Here is a 25,727-nt window from a genome sequence, read left to right on the forward strand (position 1 = left end):
GCTTACATGGCAGACGCTCTGTCCACTGCGCCACCGAGGACACAGATGAATACCGCGACTGCAGGCACTTATCCCTTGCACGCTTCCCGTGACACCCACATTTCCAACTGTCCACAATTCTACATATGTTATGAACCTAACAGATATTTACCCATCCACTCATTACTCGCCCACACTTTGGAGATCCGGGGTTCGAGTCCAGGTCGGGGTACACATTTTCAGCTGTCGCCATCGAGATATATCAACAACTCCTGTCGGTAGCTGAAGGTTTCAATTAATTATCATTTATTCTAGAGTAGCTGCACGATCATCAATGGTATCTGTTCTTTCGAGGAACAGCTACTATCTTCATATATAACATTATTTGTTTTTGTTTTAAACACTGGTCTCTAGCACTGAGTATGGAAACCAATGTAAACCATCTGAAGATGGGCACAAGCTCGAAACCGGTCGTCCCTGGTAGCGGTTATTATGCTACAGCCAAGACCTACGTCATACGTGCAAATCTGACGGCAAATTTCATTTCTTGACATCGTCGTAAACAATCCATCCAAACATTGTCCCAAAAAACACTACTGAGATCGACTTTTGGAACGGCAACGTGCACCCAACATGTACAGGAAGATTAAAAACCATCATTCAGCGTTATGTGTAAGTAGATTCGTTCTTTACGGCGCGTACCAATGCCAGATTGTATCATCAGAGGGTTCAAGAAATACTGACTCTCCAGTGTCATGCACGGAAGCGACGAGAACCTACTTTGAGACAAGAGTGACGAAAATAGTTACAGATACGAAAAAAATTCTCGTAGTGAAACTGACACTGTGATCAGTGATCAGGTATTTCTGCGAAATTCATCTGCATCCATACAAATTATAAATATGGAACTCCTCCAAAACCACTGGACCAGTTTCCACAAACATGGTACACATGTCGCTTCCTGTCGGGAAAGAACCGCTGTGCGGGTAATAACTACCCCCCCCCCCCCTCCCTCCCCCTCCCAGTCAAAAGTGTGAGGAGGAAAGAGCAGTGCAGCCCACGGCGAGCAGATAGATACCCATACTTTAATCATCCAGTGTTTCAGAATGAGACCACTAAGAGACTTGTATCAAACTTTAAACATAATTTCAAACCTTTGGCAAATTTTTTCTCATTCACGATGCCCCAAAAAGTGATAAAGATTTATAGCTTACTACATTTTCGGTGTTCATGCAGTAAAACTGCCCCATGAAGCTCGACGTTTTAATTTGTCACTTATTTACTGTCAAATGTATTCCTTACACATTTTGCACACACTGTTAGCGTACGGCACTAAGTTTAGGAGACATGACATCATAAATAAAAAGATGTTTGAAAAATTACACGGAATGCGTTTAAATTTATTACTTCGTTGCTAATAAGTCTATTCGTAACACGTTTCGCAGACAGTTGCCACATATAACCTGCAAAATTACATCATTGTACAGCACATAGCTCAGGAGATACGAGGTCATAAACATTGCGCCGCTTGAAAACGAAACTGAAGGGCGAAATTCGCTGGACATACACCTGACATATGTGTATAGATACGTGTGAACTATGTTAAATATATGTAGAATCCACGTGACGAGCGCATTGCGGCAATGCCACGCATAGAAACGTCATCCCAAACCTCAGCAAAGATTTCAATCAAATTTGGTACAAATACTAGTTACAGTCTGGAATGAAATACTGTAAGGGTAAGAAACGTGGAGAGAGGAGAGGAGGGCGGGGGGTAGGAGGAGATGGACTAAAAACGAGGGTGAAGGAGCACACGAGGAGGAGCAGGAGATAGGGAGATAGGGGGAGGGAGAGAGAGAGTGAGAGAGAAAGGGGAGGAGATGAACAAGGGAAGCAGGAGACGGGCTTGCAGCAGACCAGAATAAACACACATCCGTGACACGTGAGCGGGTGCTCAGCTAGTCACAGCATGCGACTAAGTGTAACCATGTTGCTAGTTCTGAGCCGTACACGGTTCGAGTTTATACCATTTATTTTTGGTCATCTTCTACACTACTGGCCATTAAAATTGCTTCACCAAGAAGAAATGCAGATGGTATACGGGTGTTCATTGGACAAATATATTATACTAGAACTGACATGTGGTTACATTTTCACGCAATTTCGGTGCATAGATCCTGAGAAATCAGTACCCAGAACAACCACCTCTGGCGGTAATAACGGCTTTAATACGCCTGGGCAATGAGTCAAACAGAGCTTGGATGGCGTGTACAGGTACAGCTGCCCATGCAGCTTCAACACGATACCGCAGTTCATCAGGAGTGGTGACTGGCGTATTGTGAAGAGCCAGTTGCTCGGCTACCAATGACCTGACGTTTTCAGTTGGTGAGAGATCTGGAGAAAGTGCTGGCCAGGGCAGCAGTCGGACATTTTCTGTATTCAGAAAGGCCCATACAGGACCTGCAACATGGGTCGTGCATTATCCTGCTGAAATGTAGGGTTTCGCAGGGATCGAATGAAGGGTAGAGCCACGGGTCGTAACACATCTGAAATGTAACGTCCACTGTTCAAAGTGCTGTCAATACGAACAAGAGGTGACCGCTACGTGTAACCGATGGCACCCCATACCATCACGCCGGGTGATACGCCAGTATGGCGATGACGGAAACACGCTTCCAATGTGCCTTCACCGTGATGTCGCCAAACACGGATGATGATGCTGTAAACAGAACCTGGATTCATCCGAAAAAATGACGTTTTGCCATTCGTGCACCCAGGTTCGTCGTGGAGTACACCATCGCAACCGCTCCTGTCTGTGATGAAGCGTCAAGGGTAACCGCAGCAATGGTCTCCGAGCTGATAGTCCATGCTGCTGCAAACGTCGTCGAACTGTTCGTGCAGATGGTTGCTGTCTTGCAAATGCCCACATCTGTTGACTCAGGGATCGAGACGTGGCTACACGATCCGTTACAGCCATGCGGATAAGATGCCTGTCATCTCACTGCTAGTGATAAGAGGCCGTTCGGATCCAGCACGGCGTTCCGTATTACCCCCCTGAACCCACCGATTCCATATTCTGCAAACAGTCATTGGATCTCGACCAACGCGAGCAGAAATGTCGCGATACGATAAACCGCAATCGCGATAGGCTACAATCCGACCTTTATCAAAGTCGGAAACGTGATGGTACGCATTTCTGCTCCTTACACGAGGCATCACAACAAAGTTTCACCAGGCAACGCCGGTCAACTGCTGTTTGTGTATGAGAAATCGGTTGGAAACTTTCCTCATGTCAGCACGTTGTAGGTGTCCGCACCGGCGCCAACCTTGTGTGAATGGTCTGAAAAGCTAATCATTTGCATATCACAGCATCTTCTTCCTGTCAGTTACATTTCGCGTCTGTAGCACGTCATCTTCGTGGTGTAGTATTTTTAATGGCCAGTAATGTATGTAACTTGCAATATCATCGGCAAGTATTTAGAAAGTACAGCGTATATTGCGGGGAGTAGTCATAACGGTTTAACTGCCAACTCGAAAGTTATGTAATTAATGTTCTGTTTGTTTGTTTGCACAACATGTCTGCAGCCCTGTCAGATACTGAGACGCCCGCGCCACAGTACAGCGGCCAAAACATTTTGACGATCGAAGTTGGTGGACTTACTCGATTGCCCGACGCGTGATATATTCGTTTCCGTAAAATAGTGCTGTAGTGGTTAGGAACCGAGCGGTACCAATGGCTCTGAGCACTATGGGACTCAACTGCTGCGGTCATCAGTCCCCTAGAACTCAGAACGACTTAAACCCAACTAACCTAAGGACATCACACACATCCATGCCCGAGGCAGGATTCGAACCTGCGACCGTAGCAGTCGCACGGTTCCGGACTGCGCGCCTAGAACCGCGAGACCACCGCGGCCGGCCCGAGCGGTACCATATCTACTTCCGTTGTTGGTCAAACAGCAGCGACGAACATTTCTTCTACGACCGAGATTTCAACAGGCTACCTCCGAGCCCAACGGCAACACAAAGGCGTGACTTAGCGACCTCGGATACGGGAGCGCGTTAATTCTGAGGACGAGTGTTTCACGTCCGCTGTGGTAACCCTGGCAGCGCGACCGTAGAGGCGGCGTGTCACCACGTCACAGCCTCTGTACTGCACATATGCACCGACATCACGTGGGTCTCCATCGCCTTGTTCGTGGTTTGTTCTCTTGCACCCTGATTCTAATCTCGACTCTCAATAAGTTCGACTTCCCGACGAAGACGAATGTACAGCACAGCGTACTCGACGTCAAACAGTCCTCGCGCGGAACGTGGAAGAGAACGAGGACCTGGTTTCTCCGCCGCGGTTGCTGTACGCACAGAAGCGGTCAGACGGGACGTGCGCAGCAACGTGGATCTGCGACCGCACAACTCTCCAACCGTAGTTGTCGGCAACACCTTGCTGACCAATCGCACTCACTTTCCTTCCCAAAACAAAATGGACACGCGTAAAGTACTATTGTTAACTTCATTAACGATCCTCAAAAATGCGCGGGGAAAACTCGAACAACCTTGTGAAATTAAAGGTACCTAACACTTTGAAGAGAGCTCTTCAGTAGTTTGCTTCCATACAAAACACACAGATGATATTTTTGAGGAAACAAACAATATTTCGAACATTTATGAAAAGGTATTTTTTTGATCTGCATATAGAAATCTAACAAAGATGTGCAAATTAAGAAAACAGTACGCTACGAAATATGACCATGTGCCTACAAAACATTTTTCGTCGAAACTGAGTTTCCACTTCAACATCGTTAGTAGACGGAGACGGCCGCTGTTGTGGCCGCGCGGTTCTAGGCGCCACAGTCTGGAACCGTGCGAACGCTACGGTCGCAGGTTCGAACCCTGCCTCGGGCATAGGTGTGTGTGATGTCCTTAAGTTAGTTAGGTGTAAGTAGTTCTAAGATCCAGGGGACTGATGATCTCAGAAGTTAAGTCCCATAGTGCTCAGAGCCATTTGAACCATTTTTTAGACGGAGACTGGCTGAGTAAAATATGTGAAGCGGTTAATACTTTCATACTATACTTAAGCCGTTTTACTCTCCGACATTCTCTTCCAGAACATTTTATCGCAGAAAATCTTACTAGAGGCGATTAGACATTTTTTATACATCTCAAATGTGCTAATGCCTTGAAACAGCGCATTTTCATAGCTCGCTACTTCTAATACAGTCGCCACGGCACTTCAGCTTTTGTATGCTGCATTACAATACGACACCTTTTCGTTTCTACATTTGTCGTGGAAAGCGATCTTATGTGGTAGCTGTTCGTGGTGTACTACGTAACTGAGATCCGAAAGGAGGCGGTGTGCTGTTCAAGCGCGTGAATGCTGCGTAACGTGAAATTCCACGCCGTATCGTCACGCAAGTCGTACCGCTTACACATGGCTTTTGTTGGCATGTCTCTTCACATCAGACACGCATTTTTAACGAGTTTTTAATTACAGAGGGTTCCACTGGACGAACTTTCTGGAGTTGCCTTGTAAGTAGTGCGGTAATTCTCGTGGATTAAGAGGCTGAGTGCGCTGCCTCGCAGAAAGAAGAGGTGCACGTAACTGGCGCGCGCGGCTGCGCCGCACACAACAAGTGGCCGGGTGAGCAGCTCGGCTGTGTGCGAGGGGCGGACAGGGCAAAGTTTCACCGTTACCGCCAGAGCCCGGCGCGCCGCCACACACTCCCGAGAGTTGCCCGCCAACTCGGCGACGCCACTCGTCTCACGTAAGCTGACTCTGCGGGTAATCGCGGGCACGCCGTGATACGGAATGCAGGCAGGCCAGAGCAGGGGGCTAGAGCACGACACTTTGTCAAACAAATGCTAATCGCGAACATTTTAGGTTAGGCCTTACCGTGACTGTTATTGACATTAAATGAAACAGCAAGTTTACTGTTACCAGTCACCGTTTTATTTATTTCCACGACGCGTTTCAAACGTTTAAACCTCCATCATCGGGTGGATTTACATTATTAAGTATGACATTTGTCTGTGTGTTGCGTTACGATTTTTGGAGGAACTTGTGGCACTGCCTAGTGGAGAAACAAGACACTATTTCACAACACGGTTTTGGATTTCTTCTGACAAAAAAATTAAACATATCTAATTGTAAACATAAAATAAATACAATAGAGTACCTCCAGGGGTCACAGGTTGCTATTCGCTGTCGTAACACATCACATGTATACTGTCATATTTGTAAACAAATATGGCGTCTGGAATCTGCTGGGTGCAAGGTTCGTATAGCAGAAGAGAAGACATAATCGCAAAGAACATAGAATATACATCGTAACAACATTATTACACAATAATTATTTCAAGGATTTGGAGATGTCGAATATATGTGTGTGTACTTCAGGTGGCATATAAATACGATTTTGACAAGTTAAAACAGCTTAACATTCGTACTCGTTTATACAGTCAGGTGAAATGATAAAATGGCTTAAATTTCATATTTGTTAATAACAATCAAGTGAAATGTTACAGACTTTAAGTACAACGCGAAAACGGACCGATTTACCCGACGTCCAGAATGACGCGATCATTGGCTTTTGGGCCTACGGTGGAAGCATCTTCGGACGCTGCAGAATTTGTAAACCGTTCGCATGTCGTCGTAGTTCAAGTACATCGTGCATAGCAAAATTACGTTATCCAAAACCTGCGCTGAGGCATCTGTGGTACACCACAGGGCAAAGATTACAGGGGTGGACGACGGCAGCGATGTGTGCGGGCCAACAGATGTGCAGCTCTTGAGGAACAGACGGCTCAGATGAACCGAGGGGCTATCAACAGTGTCTACTCAACCACCGTTCAGCGAACGTTGCTGCCTACGGGCCTCCGCAGCAGGTATCTGGTTCGTGCACCCGTGCTGGCTGTTGTTCGGGACGGAGGCTGGAATTTGCGAGCCAGTAGCGCAACTGGGTACCAACTGACCAGCGACAGACGGCCTTTTTGGACGAATCGCGGAGGAGGAGGAGGAGGAGGAGGAAGAGGAGGAGGTGATTAGTGCTTAAGGCCCCGTCGACAGCGAGGTTATTAGAGACAGAGCACAAGCTCGGATTAGGGAAAGGATGGCGAAGAGCATCGACCGTGCCCTTTCAAAGCAACCATCCTGGCATTTGCCTGAAGCGATTTAGGGAAATCACGGAAAACCTCCCCTCAGTTACACTGCGGCTTTACAGAGCGTGGCAACGGCCTTGCCGCAGTGGATACACCGGTTCCCGTCAGATCACCGAAGTTAAGCGCTGTCGGGCGTGGCCGGCACTTGGATGGGTGACCATCCGAGACGCCATGCGCTGTTGCCATTTTTCGGGGTGCATTCAGCCTCGTGATGCCAATTGGGGAGCTACTCGTCCAAATAGTAGCGGCTTCGGTCAAAGAAAACCATCATAACGACCGAGAGAGCGGTGTGCTGACCACACGCCCTTCCTATCCGCATCCTCATCTGAGGATGACACGGCGGTCGGATGGTCCCGATGGGTCACTTGTGCCCTAAAAACGGAGTGCTTACACAGCGTGATTCCTTGCGTGACAGAAATACGTGTCTGCAACAAAGTTTAGTGCTGTTCGTATTTTCGGTACGAAATGGATCTGCGTGTGGCACTTGGGCAACAGTATAATCTGACGTCCGATACGTATCTTCAGTCAGCGCTGTGTAATAAAATTTGCCACCTTACTGCTATTACAGCTCGTGTCGTCCTGTGCAAGGAACCCATTTTAATTTGGAACTGGACCAGAAAAAACCGTAGCCTAAAGTAAATGGAATTACGAGTATTCTACATCCAGATTTCCAATTGTTTATCGAGGCAAAACACAATGCTTAAAACTCGGTATGTGGTCATTTCACATACTTCACTGCGAAGACCAACAACTCGAACCTGCCTAGATTACCTCCTTGTGCAGAAGCGTATGCGGCAGCGATAAGTGTGAGGCAAGCACAGAGAAACGTATCCAACAACTACCTACACACATCTCCACAACCGCCCGTCAGTATTCAAGAAAACCATTACTTTAAAGAAGATTTTTATTGAAATTTCTGATGTTTATAAATGACAAGGTGCGATGTGTTTTAATTCCTGTGGGCGAGATCGCTTGAATACTTATTTATTACCTACAACCGGGTTCGACAGGCTTCCCTGTCATCTTCTGTGACAATAATGTTTGAAGACGAGAACGTAACAGCAAAGCCTGTCGAAACCGGTTGTAGATAATAAATAAGTATTCATGCGATCTTGCCCATAGAAAGTTTTTTACCAAGAAGATTTTTAGTGCAAAATACGACCTTCAGTCATCAAGAAGACTTGAATCCCGAGAAGAATTTTTAGTTGCCAGTGTTCAAGAAGATTTGAGATTTTCAAGAAGAGTTTTGAATCTCGAAGATTCATCAAAAAGTATGTCCGCCCCCGGTAGCTGAGTGGTCAGCGCGCCAGACTGTCAATCCAAAGGGCCCGGGTTCGATTCCCGGCTGGGTCGGAGATTTTCTCCGCTCAGGGACTGGGTGTTGTGTTGTCCTGATCATCGTCATTTCATCCCCATCGACGCGCAAGCCGCCGAAGTGGCGTCAAATCGAAAGACTTGCACCAGGCGAACGGTCTACCCGACGGGAGGACCTCGTCACACGACATTACATTTCATCAAAAAGTATTTCATCTGTTGTTTTTGATATTTAAAGTAACTTCTTGTATTAAAAAGTCTAACATAAGTATAAAAAATTATGTTCACTTCAGGGATGATTGTCAACTAGAATGATCGAGGTGAACAGCTAAATTGTTTCGTTTACTAATTTTAGCATGAAGGAGGACTTGCTGTCCATTTTCTTTTGGGGGATAGGGAAGCAATAAACGTTAAAGGAATTTTTAAAAGTACAACAGTAAAAAGACTATTGCACGCTCATTTCTTTGTTAGTGACAATAACAACAGGTGTTCGTATCAGATGTGCCGTATGACAATTAAGGAACCAGATGGCTTACGATGCAAACCAAAAGCAGCAGACAATAATAACAAATAATTCCACGCCCGGAGTCGAACAGTCTCGACCCACGACCCACCGAATTAGCGGGGTACCGCTATTACTACCTCTTGTATGAATGTATATACCGTACATTGCCATTCTCTCATGTCTATTTTCTACGGAAAAGTCTACGAATGACGCAATTTTGTCACAGATGTTTTTGTACAGTTATTTGCACAAGGAGCAGCAGTGTGCCGTCCGTAAGCGCAGACTTTCGGTCACTCCGTACTTGGTCCGTTGCCTTTTTCACTGGAGTTCCGAGCGCCGTGTCCAGACAGGGCAGCGACACGCAGGAGCTGGGAGCTGAGTCTGCGACCCCTTTTTGCCACCCCTCGCCGGCGCTGGTTGTTAATTTCGTCGCAGATGCCGCCCCGTGCAAAAACTTCGACACAGCGATCCCGAAGCTCTGCCCTGCACGTATATCTTGTCACCCAGTGAAGATAAATAACAAGGACATCGTAACGACGCAACAGGGCTGCAAGTTTTCATAGTAAGAAATAACCAGTTTCTTTCCTACCCGGGAAGAGATGTCGTCTAGTTACTACTTGTAGTAATTCCCCCCCATATGCAAATATTGATGTCGCAAGTGACGCTGGACTTTGTCATCTCCTATCATATTGCGAATGTTACAGAAAAAGTCTTAACAAAGATTAATTCACAGTTCACAAAAATCCGTTTTAATTACGTTTTGACCAAGATGCAAATTATATGTGCTTTCAGATACTATCATAATATGAGACATGTCTGTAGGAAGTAAAACACTCGATAATTTGTTAATAAACTATTCATCAAAACAATCAAAATTCCAACGCACGCAGGTTCGAATCCCGCCTCGGGCATGGATGTGTGTGATGTCCTTAGGTTATTTGGGTTTAAGTAGTTCCAAGTCTAGGGGACTGATGACCTCAGATGTTAAGTCCCATAGTGTTCAGAGCCATTTGAACCGATCAAAATTCTTATCATTTGTACTCAATTTAGGTCAAGTCGCTTTAAGCTGTGAAAAACAGTATGCGCCAAATGAAGTGATTCAGCCTTTCAAAATTTAAGAGATACCTAGAGACAGCAAAGGACTTGGAAGAGCAGTTGAACAGAATGGACAGTGTCTTGAAAGGAGAGTATAAGATGAACATCAACAAAAGCAAAACAAGGATAATTGAATGTAGTCAAATTAAGTCGGGTGATGCCGAGGGAATTAGATTAGGAAATGAGACACCTAAAGTAGTAAATGAGTTTTGCTATTTGGGGAGCAAAATAACTGATGATGGTCGAAGTAGAGAGGATACAAAATGTAGAGAAGATAGATTTGTCAGGAAGTCGTTTCTGACAGTATTTGTATGGAGTGTAGCCATGTATGGAAGTGAAACATGTACGATAAATAGTTTGGACAAGAAGAGAATAGAAGCTTTCGAAATGTGGTGCTACAGAAGAATGCTGAAGATTAGATGGGTAGATCACATAACTAATGAGGAGGTACTGAATAGAATTGGGGAGAAGAGAAGTTTGTGGCACAATTTGACAAGAAGAAGGGACCGTTTGGTAGTACATATTCTGAGGCATCAGGGGATCACAAATTTAGCACTGGAGGGCAGCGTGGAGGGTAAAAATCGTAGAGGGAGAAAAATGGTTCAAACGGCTCTGAGCACTATGGGACTTAACATCTGAGGTCATCAGTCCCCTAGAACTTAGAACTACTTAAACCTAACTAACCTAAGGACATCACACACATTCATGCCCGAGACAGGATTCGAATCTGCGACCGTAGCGGTCGCGCGGTTCCAGACAAGCGCCTAGAACCGCTCGGCCACCCTGGCCGACCGTAGAGGGAGATCAAGAGATGCATACACTAAGCAGATTCAGAAGGATATAGGTTGCAGTAAGTACTGAGAGATGAAGAAGCTTGTACAGGATAGAGTAGCATGGAGAGCTGCATCAAACCAGTCTCAGGACTGAAGACCACAACAACAACAACAACAAATGGATTAAATGCATCATTTATGATCTGTTGTCTGGCTCATTTTACAGGCATTTTTACAACTTTTCATTAGTTCGCTTTCTTGTTTGTTTATCTGTTCGGTACAAATTTTGCAGTTGACTTCCAGATGCGCTAGAGACTTGGGGTCTTCAACATAGGAGTTGCTGACAGCCCAATATTATCTCGCTTTCGTGTCTGCTGTGTGGCGGAGGGTAGTTCGTGTACCCCTGCTATTTCCCGTCACAGTCGCGAATGTTTCAGGATAACAACGGCTGCCGGTGAGTCGCCGCGCGAGCGCAAGCCTATCTGGTTTTTAGTTTCACGATCTTTTCGCGAGATACACGTAAGAGCACGGCGTATTCTGGCTGACTCAGGTGAAGAGAAACTGAAATAAACCTGAAATTTACCACGCGTTTCTGTTTCAACCGCATCAAAAGCTTGGTATTAATTGAAAAATTTAACATACACAAGACGAGAAAGAACATATAATTATTTAAGTAAAAAAACTTTTTAATATAATACGTTTTTACAACGGACTAAAAAGTATAAAATAATTTCTCTCAGCGCAGTACAGCTTCCTAATCCCCATACTGATAATCCTGAGAATTTGCACTTTTAAACTTTTAAAAGCTAATACAATACTTGCAGGGTTTTTAAGAAAAACGTGAGCCGCTTCGGAGAGATATCATTTACAAGGTGAACCACCCGTATAGCACTTATCTACTCACGCGCCCCAAGTTTAGAAGTATAGTTATAGGTATTAAAAATTGATACACACCAGCTCGACAAGGAGACGGACCGTCCCAGATTCTCTTTAACCTGGTTTTAGATAAAATAGTAAAAACTGGAAAAACACATGAGAAAACAGAGGCATAAAAGGTATGAACAAGGAAGAAGAAAACAAATCTGAAGTAAAACGTTTAGCCTCTGCGGAAGATATACCGTGGGTAACTGAAAGGTAGACGCAACTGTTATGCTTGATCTATTACACGGGATTGCTGAAAAGACTGGGCTAAAATATCTTATCAAAAAACCGAATATACGGAACACATCACAATAAAGAAAAATTTACGAAAACAAAGTATGGAAAAATTAAAAGAGTTCATTTTAAATACCTAGGATCCACGTCAACTGACTGGATGACACAACAAATAAAGAAATAGCAAAAAAGTTAGCATTTGCATACAAATTAAAACTAAACTACCACAATAAGAAATCAATAACGATCGAAGCGAAGATTACACACTATAATTCAGTTATTAGGACTCAAGGAACATATCGATCAGTGTGTCTAACACTGAATAAGAAAAACGAACTAAGAGAACTTAGAAAAACAGAGGGGAAAATACTTAGAAAAATTCTAGGTCCTGAGAAAAACGATGAAAATGTATGAATTAAAAAGTAGAAAAATGCTTCAAATGGCTCTGAGCACTATAGGGCTTAACATCTGAGGTCATCAGTCCCCTAGAACTTACAACTACTTAAACCTAACTAACCTAAGGACATCACACACATCCATGCCCGAGGCAGGATTCGAACCTGCGACCGTAGCGGTCGCGCGGTTCTAGATCGAAGCGCCTAGCCGGCCGGAGTGGCCGAGCGGTTCTAGGTGCTACAATCTGGAACCGTGCGGCCGCTACGATCGCAGGTTTGAATCCTGCCTCGGGCATGGATGAGTGTGATGTCCTTAGGTTAGTAAGGTTTAAGTAGTTCTAAGTTCTAGGGGACTGATGACGACAGCAGTTAGGTCCCATAGTGCTCAGAGCCATTTGAACCATTTGAAGCGCCTAGGACCGCTCGGCTCAGCGGGCAGCTAAAAGGAGAAATGAAGAGTTATGTAAAAATACAGAAAAAGTCACAGATACAATGAGGAAAAGACTGCTAAAATTGTATGAACATTTAAAAAGAATGGAAGAAACACGGATTACAAATAAAATTTGTAATTACGTTAGTAAACTGAAAGAAACTGTGCGATGGATAGAACCAATGAAGAAAGATGCGAACAAAATAGGTGTTACAGAAGAAATTACACGTGACTGGAGCTGCTCCAGACTACTGAGAAAAAAACCGGGAACTGCGAAGAAGATAAGCCAGAACCGCGATCAAAGAGAGTGTGGACAGATGATCAGAGACGAGCGGTTGTAGAGAAAATGAGGAAGTTCTAGGAAGAAAGGAAGAAAAATAAACAACATAAATCTTAAGTTGTTGCGGTCAATAGCTGGCCAAATTCATAAATAAAGAAAAATGATAATATCTCTATGGTGTTAGGAAAATGTACGTGGTTATGTGAAATTATTTTATAATTTTTAGTTCCTTTAAAAACGTGTTGTATTAAAAAGTTGTTTACTTATATAATTATCTCTATGTTATTACCAATGATACGCTGGCGATCGGCTGTCCGTATGGCGAACCAATCCGCCAACGAATAACGCACCACAGAGCGTGAGAGCTTCTGTCAACGACTAAATCGGCTGAAAATCTGATTTCTTTGCAGATGCTGAATGACGACACTAGGGGAATACCTCATCGAAGCACACCTGCCACCAAACTAACGAAAGAGACTGAGAGAGCACATATCATTTGACTTTTCACAGGCATTTCCAATCAGTTTTTATAGTCATATGTCAACAGTACTATTACGTACTGATTATCATTTCACACGTAGTGTCTAACATTAATTCTGAACAAGCAAGCCTTTACAACTGACAAGGGAAACTTCCCATCGCAACCCCCCCCCCCCCCCTCCCTCCTCTAGATTTAGTGGCAATATGGATCAGTGTACAGCCCGATGCAAACTGAACACAGAAGAATGAAAGCAGAAAGAAAGTGTACTCAATTGCGAAAAAGTGGACAAGAGAAACAGTGAACGGTCGAAGGACTAGAAATGCGATACAGAGCAGCCTAACGCAACAGCCGCACCGTGGGCAAGTGGCCACGCTGTTGGATGGACTGCCATGCGGGCGAGCCGCGTTCAAATCTCTCTCGTGGTCTTTATGCACATTTTTCCGCTGTTCGCGCTATTCAAATTTGTCCCTCTGTCGTGGTGTAACGTCCGTTTGCAACAGCGCGGTGTAAGGCAGGGACTTATAATGACAAATGATTCTGCACAATTACTCTATTAGCATCGAAAAGAAGTGACTTTCGAATGGCAACCGCAAACATTTGATGACAAGGCGACAACTCAACCGAATCCTCCACCGGATAACGCATCCGGTGTGTCATAGACGAGAGCAGTGACAATTCGTGTGTAATATGATAAGAATGTCTTACCGACGCACCTAACTTGTACGCCTGGAAAATGAGTGAGATATGTCCCCTTGTCCGATTTAGGTGTTCGTATGAATGTGATCACTCTCAAGGAAATGATGAAAACATAACAGTCTGTCACATAAGCTGCAACAAATGAGCGCAACAGTTTCACAATCACACAGTTTCTCTGTGGTGCTCTGTCGAAACATATTTTTTTAACGTTCCGTTTTGGAAGTTTACTCTTGAATTCCTTCGTTAAAATACAGTTCAGACCCGTCTCTTTGTTGCTTTTATTTCTGTGAAACGTATGTGTGGTATCTCGCCTGCTCTCACTATTCATCACGTTTACTTGCGACGGTAACGTGTTCTTACCACAGACTCAAATTCTATAACCAGTGCATAATATGACAACTGCCAAGACTACAGAAAAGAGGACAAACATTTCAATGAGCGGACAGGCACTTGTGAAAAAAATAAATAAATAAAGGGCACGAGGGAGGGAATTAAAGGCGCAGCTCGCCCGCTTAGCAGTCCAACAGCGAGACTCTTTACCCAAGACGCACTTGTTGTGTCCGGCTGCTCTAAATTGCACTTGTTGCTCTTGAACCGTTCACTGTTTCTAAATTTCCTTCTTCTCACAGTTCACTACACCTTCTTTCTGTTTTCATGCTTTATCTCTGTTCAGCTGGTGACGGGCTATGCACTGAACCATCTTACCATTAAATCTGAGTGGGGTGCGATGGGCAGTTTCCCCTGTCAGAAAGATTCATCGCAAGAAGCTACTAGAAGTGGAGTGTACTGAGGAGAGCGGTGGTTTATAAACTGAACTGCCAAAGAAACTGGTATAGGCGTCCTTATTCAAATACAGAGAGATGTAAATAGGCAGCGTGGTGTGCGTACTGTAAGACCTTCGGTACACATACCATCAGATTATTTGACTTGTCGCTCTAACGAAGTAGGCGAGTGTCAGCAATATGTCTCGTGGTCTTATCGTGGCGTGTTTATCTTCCGCCGTTAGGTCAGACGATAGAAATGCCACTTGCACGCTTAGAGTAGCAGATTGACGGTGACCAACCTTAAACAGAACTTCATTAATTTTCGCTCTCATTTATTAAAATAATAACAAGCATAAAAATAACTTAACTTGGTTCTGGATGCTATTTACAATTGACAATCTGAAGTTCCTTTGGTCTTGGTGCGTTAATCTTATTCTCACATATCTCTGATACTTGGCAAAGTGTCAATACATTTCTCTTCATGGCTATGTACAGGAATATGATAATCTTATTAGGAGCAGACTGAAACTTGACTACAGACTAATGCAGACTGACTAATCGGAGGTCTGTACACTCGTTATAATACCTCGCGCGTTCAGGTATCACTGTGCGAGTGTGATCTGCGAGGAGAAAAGGTTCTACGTTAGCAGCAATCTCATTGGCTGCATTACATATTAACACGCGGATCGGCGGAAGCAGAATTTGGTCCGTCTCTAGGACAGTGCCGTCTCGTAGTGTGGAGACGGACGAGCGCTGCGCCTGCGCTGTTGTGCTTAGCGGGGCGCGCTCTAGCGGGAAAGTTGTGTACGCGCCGACTACGCGGAACTATGTAAACAACAGGCAGAATAGGACGCTGCGATCGGCAACGCCTATATACGACGACGAGTGTGTGGCGTAGTTGTTAGATGGGTTACTGCTGCTACAGTTGCAGGTTATGAAGATTTAAGTGAGTTTGAACATAGTGTTATAGTTGGCGCACGAGTGATGGGACACTGCATCTTCGAGATAGCGATGAAGTGGCGATTTTCCCGTACGACCGTTTCACGACTGCACTGTGAATATCAGGAATCCGGCGAAACATCAAATCTCCGACATCGTTGCGGCCGGAAAAGAATCCTGCAACAACGGGACCAACGACGACTCAAGAGAATCGTTGAACGAGACAGAAGTGGAAACCTTCCGCAGACTGCTGCAGAAATCAATGCTGGGCCATCAACAAGTGTCAGCGTCCGAACTATTCAACGAAATATCATCGATACAGGCTTTCAGAGCCGAAGGCCCAGTCGTGTACCCCTAGTGACTGCAAAACACAAAGCTTTACGCCTCGCCTGGGACCGTCAATACCGACATTGGACTGTTGGTGACAGGAAACATGTAGCCCGGTTGGACGAGTCTGTTTAGAACTGTATCGAGCTGATGGACGTGTTCGAGTATAGAGACAACCTCATGAATCCATGGACCCTGCATGTCAGCAGGGCACTGTTCAAGCTGCTGGAGGCTCTGTAGTGGCGTGTGCAGCTGGAGTGATATGGGAATCCCGATGCGTCCAGATACTAGTCTGACAGGTGACATATACGTAAGCATCCTGTCTGACCAGCTGCATCCATTCATTTCCGTTGTGCATTCCGACGGACCTGGGCAATTCCAGCAGGACAATGTGACACCCCACACGTCCAGAATTGCTCCAGGAACACTCTTCTGAGTTTAAGCACTTCCGCTGGCCACCATACTCCCCAAACATGTACATTACTGAGCATATCTGGGATGCCTTGCAACGTGCTGCTCAGAAGAGATCTTCCAGCCCCTCGTTCTCTCACGGATTTACGGACAGCCCTGCAAGAATCATGGTGTCAGTTCCCTCCTGCACTACTTGAGACATTAGTCGAGTTCATGCCACGTCGTGGTGCGGCACTTCTGTGAGCTGGGGGAGGTCCTACATGATATTAGGAAGGTGTACGAGTTTCTTTGGTTCTTCAGTGTAAATAAAACGTTCGATCGATACGCGACGAGAAAATGGAGGGGGTCAGAGGAAGAGCAGTTCGTTTCATCACTGGTTCGCTTTGTATGGACGACAGCGTCACGGTCTTTCAAACTACAAAAGAGGCGTTGTGTTTGACGGTGAGGTTTGCAGTTAAAAATCCGAGAGTGCATGTGCCTACGTATATGTCGCCAAAAGGTCATGAAGGTTAACATTAGAGAGATTGTGCGGAAGATCGGCAGGGGGTGTTTTGGTGTGCCTCGTTCGCGACTCCATCAGGAAAGAGGGCAAACGACACGACTTACAGCTGCACACGAGCAGAGTTTCTCCAGAACTGGCTCCAGACCGCCCCGCGCCACTCGCCGCCGGCGCTCAACTCAATCTGGCGCATGTGACGTGTCACTTCTGACGTCACGTGCGGAGCCCCGCCCTCCGCCAGTTTTGATGGCACCGGCTCCACCACCGCACTATTCTGGGCCGCCGGCCGCACGCCACACGGCAGCCCTCACGCTGCGCCTACGTTAAACGGAAGGTTTCCTGCCGGTCTACCTGTTACCTGTGTTAGGAAAGCGGACGCTCTCGGAATGCAGGTCGCACTCGCGGAGGGCGTGCAACCTCGGTACGTCGCCACATTTCCGCAGCTCCACCGTCGTCGTCATTGTGGCAGGTGCAAGTGGGGATGAGCTATGTTAACTGAGAAGCCTAGCATCAGCCACTCCCGGAATTTCACTCCCTAAGCTTACACACTACTTACTCTGACTAAAAATAACTTACGCCCATAACCGAGGGAGGAGTCGAAACTCCGACGGGGGGAGGCGTGGAAACTTTGGCTAGATGCCCGAGACCGCACTGCTACCTCGTGCTATGATGAAGGAACCACGTCATCGCTGGCCTGGCTGGTAAACACCTGCTGAAGGCACGACTTTTATACAGGACTGCGCGCCACTCCATACTCTCTCTGGGCCACATCGTTGCTGATCCACCACTTCCGTCGTGCCTGGCCTCCCAGGTTGGCAGTCTTCAGTATGCGTGATTGTTGCTGATGTTCCACTTCGTCAGACATGCCAGACGACAACATCAGACGGCAATGTCTCAACATACGCTCTGATACGCTGTACAGTGCTGTTCACAACATTCTCCCTTGACTGAATGACGACCGACATGTTGAGCATTTGTTCTGAAAGCCAATTGTTACGCTAATTATTGGTAATTAGGACCAACGACCTCAGCAGTTTGGTCCCATAGGAACTTACCACAAATTTCCAATTTACCGTTACGCTGACAGTTTGAAAAGCAGCACCCCTCATTTCCGACCACGATCGATGTGGTAAATCCGTACCGCGCAATTTTCGATGGCCCAATTCTGCAGTTGTGCGTGTGTGTTCTCATGCGGCGTCCCTGACGAGTTGTACAGCACAGTCTGTTGGCCGGTTTTTTTCGCCACTAAAACCCTATGTCATGTAAGGCCGGTCTAGTCAAGTTTTACCGCTCTAAGTATATTATTCCGTGAATGAGTGTATTTTAAAATGTTAACGAATTTTTGAATCACCCTGTACAAAGACATATACTTAGACACTTTAAACATTAGGAAGTTATTCAACAATTCAGCGATTGTACACCATATATTTGATGATATATCTGTGCATCTAGCGGATTATGCACATATGAAAATGGGAACTACACTACTGAACATTAAAATTACTACACCACGAAGATGACTTGCTACAGACGCGAAATTTAACCGACAGGAAGAAGATGCTGTGGTATGCAAATGATTAGCTTTTCAGACCATTCACACAAGGTTGGCGACCGTGGCGAGACCTACAACGTGCTGACATGAGGATAGTTTCCAACCGATTTCTCATACACAAACAAGGATTGACCGGCGTTGCCTGGCGAAACGTTTTTGTGATGCCTCGTGTAAGGAGGAGAAATGCGTACCATCACGTTTCCGACTTTGATAAATGTCGGATTGTAGCCTATCGCGATTGCGGTTTATCGTATCGCGACATTTCTGCTGGCGTTGGTCGAGATCCAATGACTGTTAGCAGAATATGGAATCGGTGGGTTCAGGAGGGTAATACGGAACACCGTGCTGGATCCCAACGGCCTCGTATCACTAGCAGTCGAGATGACAGGCATCTTATCCGCATGGCTGTAACGGATCGTGCAGCCACGTCTCGATCTCTGAGTCAACAGACGGGGACGTTTGCAAGACAACAACCATCTGCACGGACACTTCGACGACGTTTGCAGCAGCATGGACTATCAGCTCGGAGACCGTGGCTGCGGTTACCCTTGACGCTTCATCACAGACAGGAGCGCCTGAGATGGTGCACTCAACGACGAACCTGGGTGCACGAATGGCAAAACGTCATTTTTTCGGATGAATCCAGGTTCTGTTTACAGCATCGTGATGGTAGCATCCGTGTGTGGCGACATCGCGGTGAACGCACATTTGACACGTGTATTCGTCATCGACATACTGGCGTATCGCCCGGCGTGATGGTATGGGGTGCCATTGGTTACACGTCTCGATCACCTCTTGTTCTCATTGACGGCACTTAGAACAGTGGACGTTACATTCCACATGTGTTATGACCCGTGGCTCTACCCCTCATTCGATCCCTGTGAAACCCTACATTTCTGCAGGATAATGCACGACCCATGTTGCAGGTCCTGCACGGGCCTTTCTGGATACAGAAAATGTTCGACTACTGCCCTGGCCAGCACATTCTCTAGATGTCTCGCCAACTGAAAACATCTGCTGAATGGTGGCCGAGCAACTGGCTCGTCACAATACGCCAGTCACTACTCTTGATGAATTGTGATGTCGTGTTGAAGCTGCATGGGCAGCTGTACCTGCACACGCCATCCAAGCTCAGTTTGACTCAATGCCCAGGCGTATCAAGGCCGTTATTACGGCCAGAGGTGGTTGTTCTGGGTACTGATTTCTCAGGATCTGTGCACCCAAATTTCGTGAAAAAGTAATCACATGTCAGTTCTAGTATAATATATTTGTCCAATGAATACCCGTTTATCATCAGCATTTCTTCTTCGTGTAGCAATTTTAATGACCAGTAGTGTAGTTGCCCAAAACCGGCACTCTGAATATTTTTATGTATCTCGGCGAATTGGACGAAATAAAGTTTTATACAAACAGTGCAAAGGTTGCATACTACGAATTGGAACGTGTGAAATTTTAAAAAAAATTAAGAGTTGTATTATTTTTTTGTATGCATACATCTATATCATGCACCGAAGGCTACCTGACGCTCTGTGGTGGAGGGGTATTTTTGAACTTCTGGTACCACGACATGCACCCCCCTTTCCCCGTTCCGATCACGAAGGATGAACGATTGATTGTCTGTACGACATCAAATTTGTCTAATTTTCTCATCGTCACCATTTCGTGAGACATGCGTAGGAGGAAGCAATATGTTACTCGCCTCGTCTTGGAACGTACGCTCTAGAAATTTCCACTGTAGCCCGGTCCGTGACAGTCACAACGCATATATTGTAGTGCCTGAGGATCTCAGGATCTCCGTAACGTTCACGCACCGAGTAAACGACACTCCGACCACACGCGCCGCTCGTCGTGGGATCTTGTCCACCTCTTCTATTAATCTAATCTGGTAAGGATTCCACACTGACAAGCAGTACTCAAGACTAGGGCCGAACGAGTAGTTTACAAGACAGTTCTTCCGTGGGTGAATTAAATTCCTGAAAATTCTTCCAACGAATGTCGTCCTGCCGTCTGCTTTTCTTGCAATTTGTGTTACGTGGTCATTCCACTTCAGGTGACACTGGGTGGCACTAAGCCTAGGGAATTTATAGCAGCTGCCGTCTGCAGTGATTCATCGCCCACCGTGTGATGGCAGAGCGGCGCGCCTCTTCGCCTACCTGTGCGCACTACGTTGTGTTTATTGACGCTCTGGGCCAACTGCCAGTTCCTGCACCAAACGTCGATTCTCTACACATATCCTGTGTTGCAACCTTAGTACAGACAACGCACCACCGTCCGCGAATAGCCTCACGGAGTTTCCAGCGTTATCCACTAGATCATTAATACACAGGACTATTACAAATGATTCACTCGTTCTCAAAGTTATGTAGTCTCCGAAGTATTACATGTCCAAATGTAACTGATGCATGAATAGAACTGTAAATTGTCCAAATCTGCACTGTCCCCACCAACTGGTGTTACGAGTGCAGTGCGTTGACAGAATAGCGACAAGCAAGTTTTTGGAATACGCGAGACGTTCCATTTATCTAGGTGGGGTAATCGCCACAGCGGGAGCGTAAGGGGTACTGAGAATTCTCATGAAATTGGGACGCGTAAACGAGATTCGCCGAAGGTTTGTGTTTTCAGTACAGTGTTACGGACGAAGACATATGGAATTTTCTTTTCCTGTGAGAAGAATGACCGGTACCTTTTACCTCGATATACAGAGGGGTTCAAAAAACGTATCCAATGTTTAAAAGTCCATAACTGGCAAATTAATTGACGGAGTTGTCTCATCTTTGGTAGTGTAATAGCTTGTAGTTCCGGCAATCGCCACACAAGCGTTGTATTGAGTTGTTTTGTTGTCAGATGACAGTCGCCAGATAGTCAGTGTTTTGTTCTTAGTTGTACCCAGGTACTCGAGTAAACATGGCTGGCGCAAGGGTTGCATTCGATGAAAGGAAGTCAGTTTTGAAGTGGTATTTAAGTACGAAAACATTAATGAGGTTCAAAGGCAATGGGGAAATGAGTATCAAACAGAGCCACCGACACGTTTAACGATTCGTCGCATTCGAGACAAATTTGAAGCCGAAGGCTGTATTAAAGATGTACACAAACAACGATCTGGACGACCTGTAACAGTAACAAGTCCAGCTAACTCCCGTCGTGTGTTACAACAATTCACTCGCTCACCACAGAAGCCTGTCAGACAGTGTGCCCGTGAAACTGGAGTGAGTCGCTCAAGTATTCGGCGAATTTTGAAGACAGCAAAGTGGAAGTGCTACATACCACAATTGCTACACGCAATGAACGAGGACGACCCAGATCGTAGAATGGAGTACTGCGAGTGGTTTACTAACATGGTGCGCAACGATGAAGAGTTTGCAGGGATGAATGTGTGGTCTGATGAGGCACAGTTCAAACTCAATGGTACAGTAAATCGCCACAATTGCATCTACTGGGCCGCCGAAAATCCGAACGTCCACGTAGACAAAGTCATGAATTTGCCAGGAGTAAATGTGTGGTGTGGGTTGTCTTAGCGGGGCTTAATTGGGCCATTCTTCTTTGACGGCACAATTACCTGTGAGGTGTACCTTCAGAAGCTTCAGACATCCATTTTACCTGCCATCTGGGACTTGTATGGTGACGGTAGCGTTTACTTTCAACAAGATGGTGCCCCAAGCCCACTACCAAAATCGTATTAGGGCGTATCTCGACGAAAATCTACCAGGAAGATGGATAGGCCGTAGAGGTGCTGTGGAGTATCCACCACGTTCCCCAGACCTAACTCCTCTGGACTTTTACCTGTGGGGAAACACTAAAGGACGTCGTTTATCGACAAAAGCCACGCACATTGGATGAACTTTGAGAATCCATCGTACATTCATGTACAAATATCCAACTGAACACGTTGCACTCAGTAGTTTGTGCTGCAGTTCCGCGGCATCGTTTGTGTGTGGGTGTTAATGGTGACCATTTCCAACACCTACAGTGATATCTTTAAGATGGACTTTAAGCTACACTTTCACCAAAAATGAGGCAGCTCCGTCAATTTGTTTGCAAGTTATGGACTTTTAAACAGTGGATGTATTTTCTTGCAAGCCTCTGTATTGTAGCTGGGTTGTTTCCACAACAGACTGCTCGCTTTTTCTGGTGGCCCTCCCGCGGACACGGTCATGTTTCGAGTACATGCAAACAGAAAACTCTACCAGCCGTTCAAAAATTCTAATACTTACACAAGTGAAATAACTTAAGATGACTGCCGTATAAATCTTGAGATACTTCATATTTGTTGTCCCGTGTGGAGGAAAATTATGAGGCAAATTCTTCCACAAAGGTGAGAAGGGGACAGTAGCACCTCTCCAAATCAATGTCACAAGAGACTTGGCAGAAATTCCAACTAGGCTGGATCAAATGGCTCGGCCGGCCGAAGTGGCCGTGCGGTTAAAGGCGCTGCAGTCTGGAACCGCAAGACCGCTACGGTCGCAGGTTCGAATCCTGCCTCGGGCATGGATGTTTGTGATGTCCTTAGGTTAGTTAGGTTTAACTAGTTCTAAGTTCTAGGGGACTAATGACCTCAGCAGTTGAGTCCCATAGTGCTCAGAGCCATTTGAACCATCAAATGGCTCTGAGCACTATGCGACTTAACTTCTGAGGTCATCAGTCGCCTAGAACTTAGAACTAATTAAACCTAACTAACCTAAGGACATCACACACATCCATGCCCGAGGCAGGATTCGAACCTGCGACCGTAGCGGTCGCTCGGTTCCAGACTGTAGCGTCTAGAACCGCACGGCCACTCCGGCCGGCTCCAACTAGGCCTGTATTACACTGTAAAATAGCTTTGCGAGACGTATTTTATAAATACCGTTCTATAAAATCATTAAGAATGTGCTAGAGTACTTCATTATATCTTTAAAACATTGTGTCGTCGCCTTAGCTTTTACAAAAGTGGCAATTGACTCTTTCGTATCATGTCGTCAACATGATTATTAAACGGAATCCGCTAAATTTCGGTTAGACGATGAATCACACAAATCTAAAGGCCGTGAATTCAACTAAATACGTAGAGATTGCAGTTACGAGTAACTTAAACTGGAAGGATCACAGGGATAATGCTGTGTGGAAAGCGAACCACAGACTGTGATTCGTTGGCAGAACACTTGGAAAATGGAACAGGTTTACTAATGAGATTGCCTGCACTGACCGTTCTCTTCAAGAGTATTGCTGTGCGGTTTTGGATCCGCATTAGATAGGACTGATGGAGGACATCGAAAAACTTCAATGAAGGGCAACTCGTTTCGTATTATAGAGAGACACGGTAGAAAGTGTCACGGATATCATACACGAATTGGGTTGACAATTATTAAAACAACGGCGTTTTTCGTTGCAGCAGGATCTTTTAATTAAATTTCAATCAACAACTTACTCCTCTGAATGTGAAAATATTTTGTTGCTGCCCTCCGACACAGGGAGAAATGATCATAATAATCAAATAAGAGAAATCAGAGCTCGCACAGGAGTGAAGTGTTCGTTTTCACGCTAGCTGTTCGAAAGTGGGACGTGAGTGTGGTTCGGTGAGCCCTCTGCAAGGCAATTAACTGTTAATTGCCGAGTAATCATGTCGATGTAGATGTTCGTCAAAGATCAGTGACAGTATAACGTAGGCCTTCGACAGGGTCGAAGACAGAAAATGTGAAGTAGCCTTTGCCAAGAAAACATCCCACCGTTCAGCTGACGTTATTCGGGGAAACCAAAGTGAGATAAAATGTGAATGAGATCGAAGATCTATGCTGCCGACTATAAAGCAGTGCAGTATCTTATGCACTAACCTGTCGTCCATGTTCATGTATGGTCACGAAGTGTAAAAGAGTTGTGATTTAATTACAACTGCCAATCTTTGTAAGTAAAGCAAACCCAATGAGCTGTACTTAAAAAGAGTTCCTACATATGGTACTCGTAGGTATAAGACAGAAGGCCTACGTAACAGTTCCGTTTCATATTTCAACAAATTGTTACACCGGGATTTTTGTAAGGGTTCATCACTAATGTTGCAGCCATAGGATACTACGTTTTGTGAAGTGCACTATTTTACATTTTTGAACATTTAAAACAAGTTTCCAACCTTTGCACCACTTTGGTATCTTATCAACAAGTGACTGGATCTTCGAGCATCTTTTTTCTGACAGTACTTAGTTATAGATAACTGCATCATTTGGTGAAGTGCTAAAAGGTTACTATTAACAAGTTACTTCTCCATCTGTCGACAACTCTCTACCCAAGATAACATGCTGCATCCTAACAAAACATCCTCAGTTGATACATAATTTTCGTTTGGTAGGACTATAAGATCATAGTTTTCATGAGGGTTATCGGTAAAGCAATGTAGAACAATTCAGATGTGTTTGGAAAATTTTGTAATCCCTGTGCGCTAACTGCGAATTGTGTCATCGCCATCTCCCACGTTATCGCCGATCGTGAGATTTTAGCACGCTACAGTACTACGGAACTGCCTTGTTTGTTCAATAAGAACAATTTGTGGCGGACTAAGGCTGTACACTGAAGAAATGGATGCAACAGATGTGCACTGAAGCTAGAAAACGACTTGACTGCAGCAAATAACGAACTGTTAGAATCGTAAGCATTACCAGTGGGTTCAACGGGATAAATGAGAATTTGGCGATAATAAATCCTATAGGAAAGACAGGTTTCAATATTATAATCAACAACTTTGTTTTATCAATGATGTATCTGTCAGACTATCTTCACTCGCATTGGGTTTCGATGGACACAACGTGTAAACACGGGGGAAAGGTTGCACACAGGATCCGTCTGCCCTACATCAGTGCTGCTAATACAAGAGTACACTGATCGTGGCGCCATACCACGTACCGGGACTCCCCACAAATTACCGAGCGAGGTGGCGCAGTGGCTAGCACACTGGACGAAGGTTCAATCCCGCCTCCGGCCATCCTCATTTAGGTTTTCCGTGATTTCCCTAA

At 45.4% G+C, this 25,727-nt stretch overlaps 1 long non-coding RNA gene and 1 pseudogene across 2 annotated transcripts in view; one reads left to right on the forward strand and one right to left on the reverse strand.

Annotated features, from left to right (window-relative positions):
• Positions 1-25,727, reverse strand: part of LOC124711737 — a 1,117,457-nt gene that overhangs the window by 542,656 nt on the left and 549,074 nt on the right. The window lies entirely within an intron of this gene.
• LOC124712568 lies at positions 7,202-7,319 on the forward strand (annotated as a pseudogene).

Source organism: Schistocerca piceifrons, chromosome 8 (genome assembly GCF_021461385.2).
Source record: "Schistocerca piceifrons isolate TAMUIC-IGC-003096 chromosome 8, iqSchPice1.1, whole genome shotgun sequence".
Taxonomy (NCBI): Eukaryota; Metazoa; Arthropoda; class Insecta; order Orthoptera; family Acrididae; genus Schistocerca; species Schistocerca piceifrons.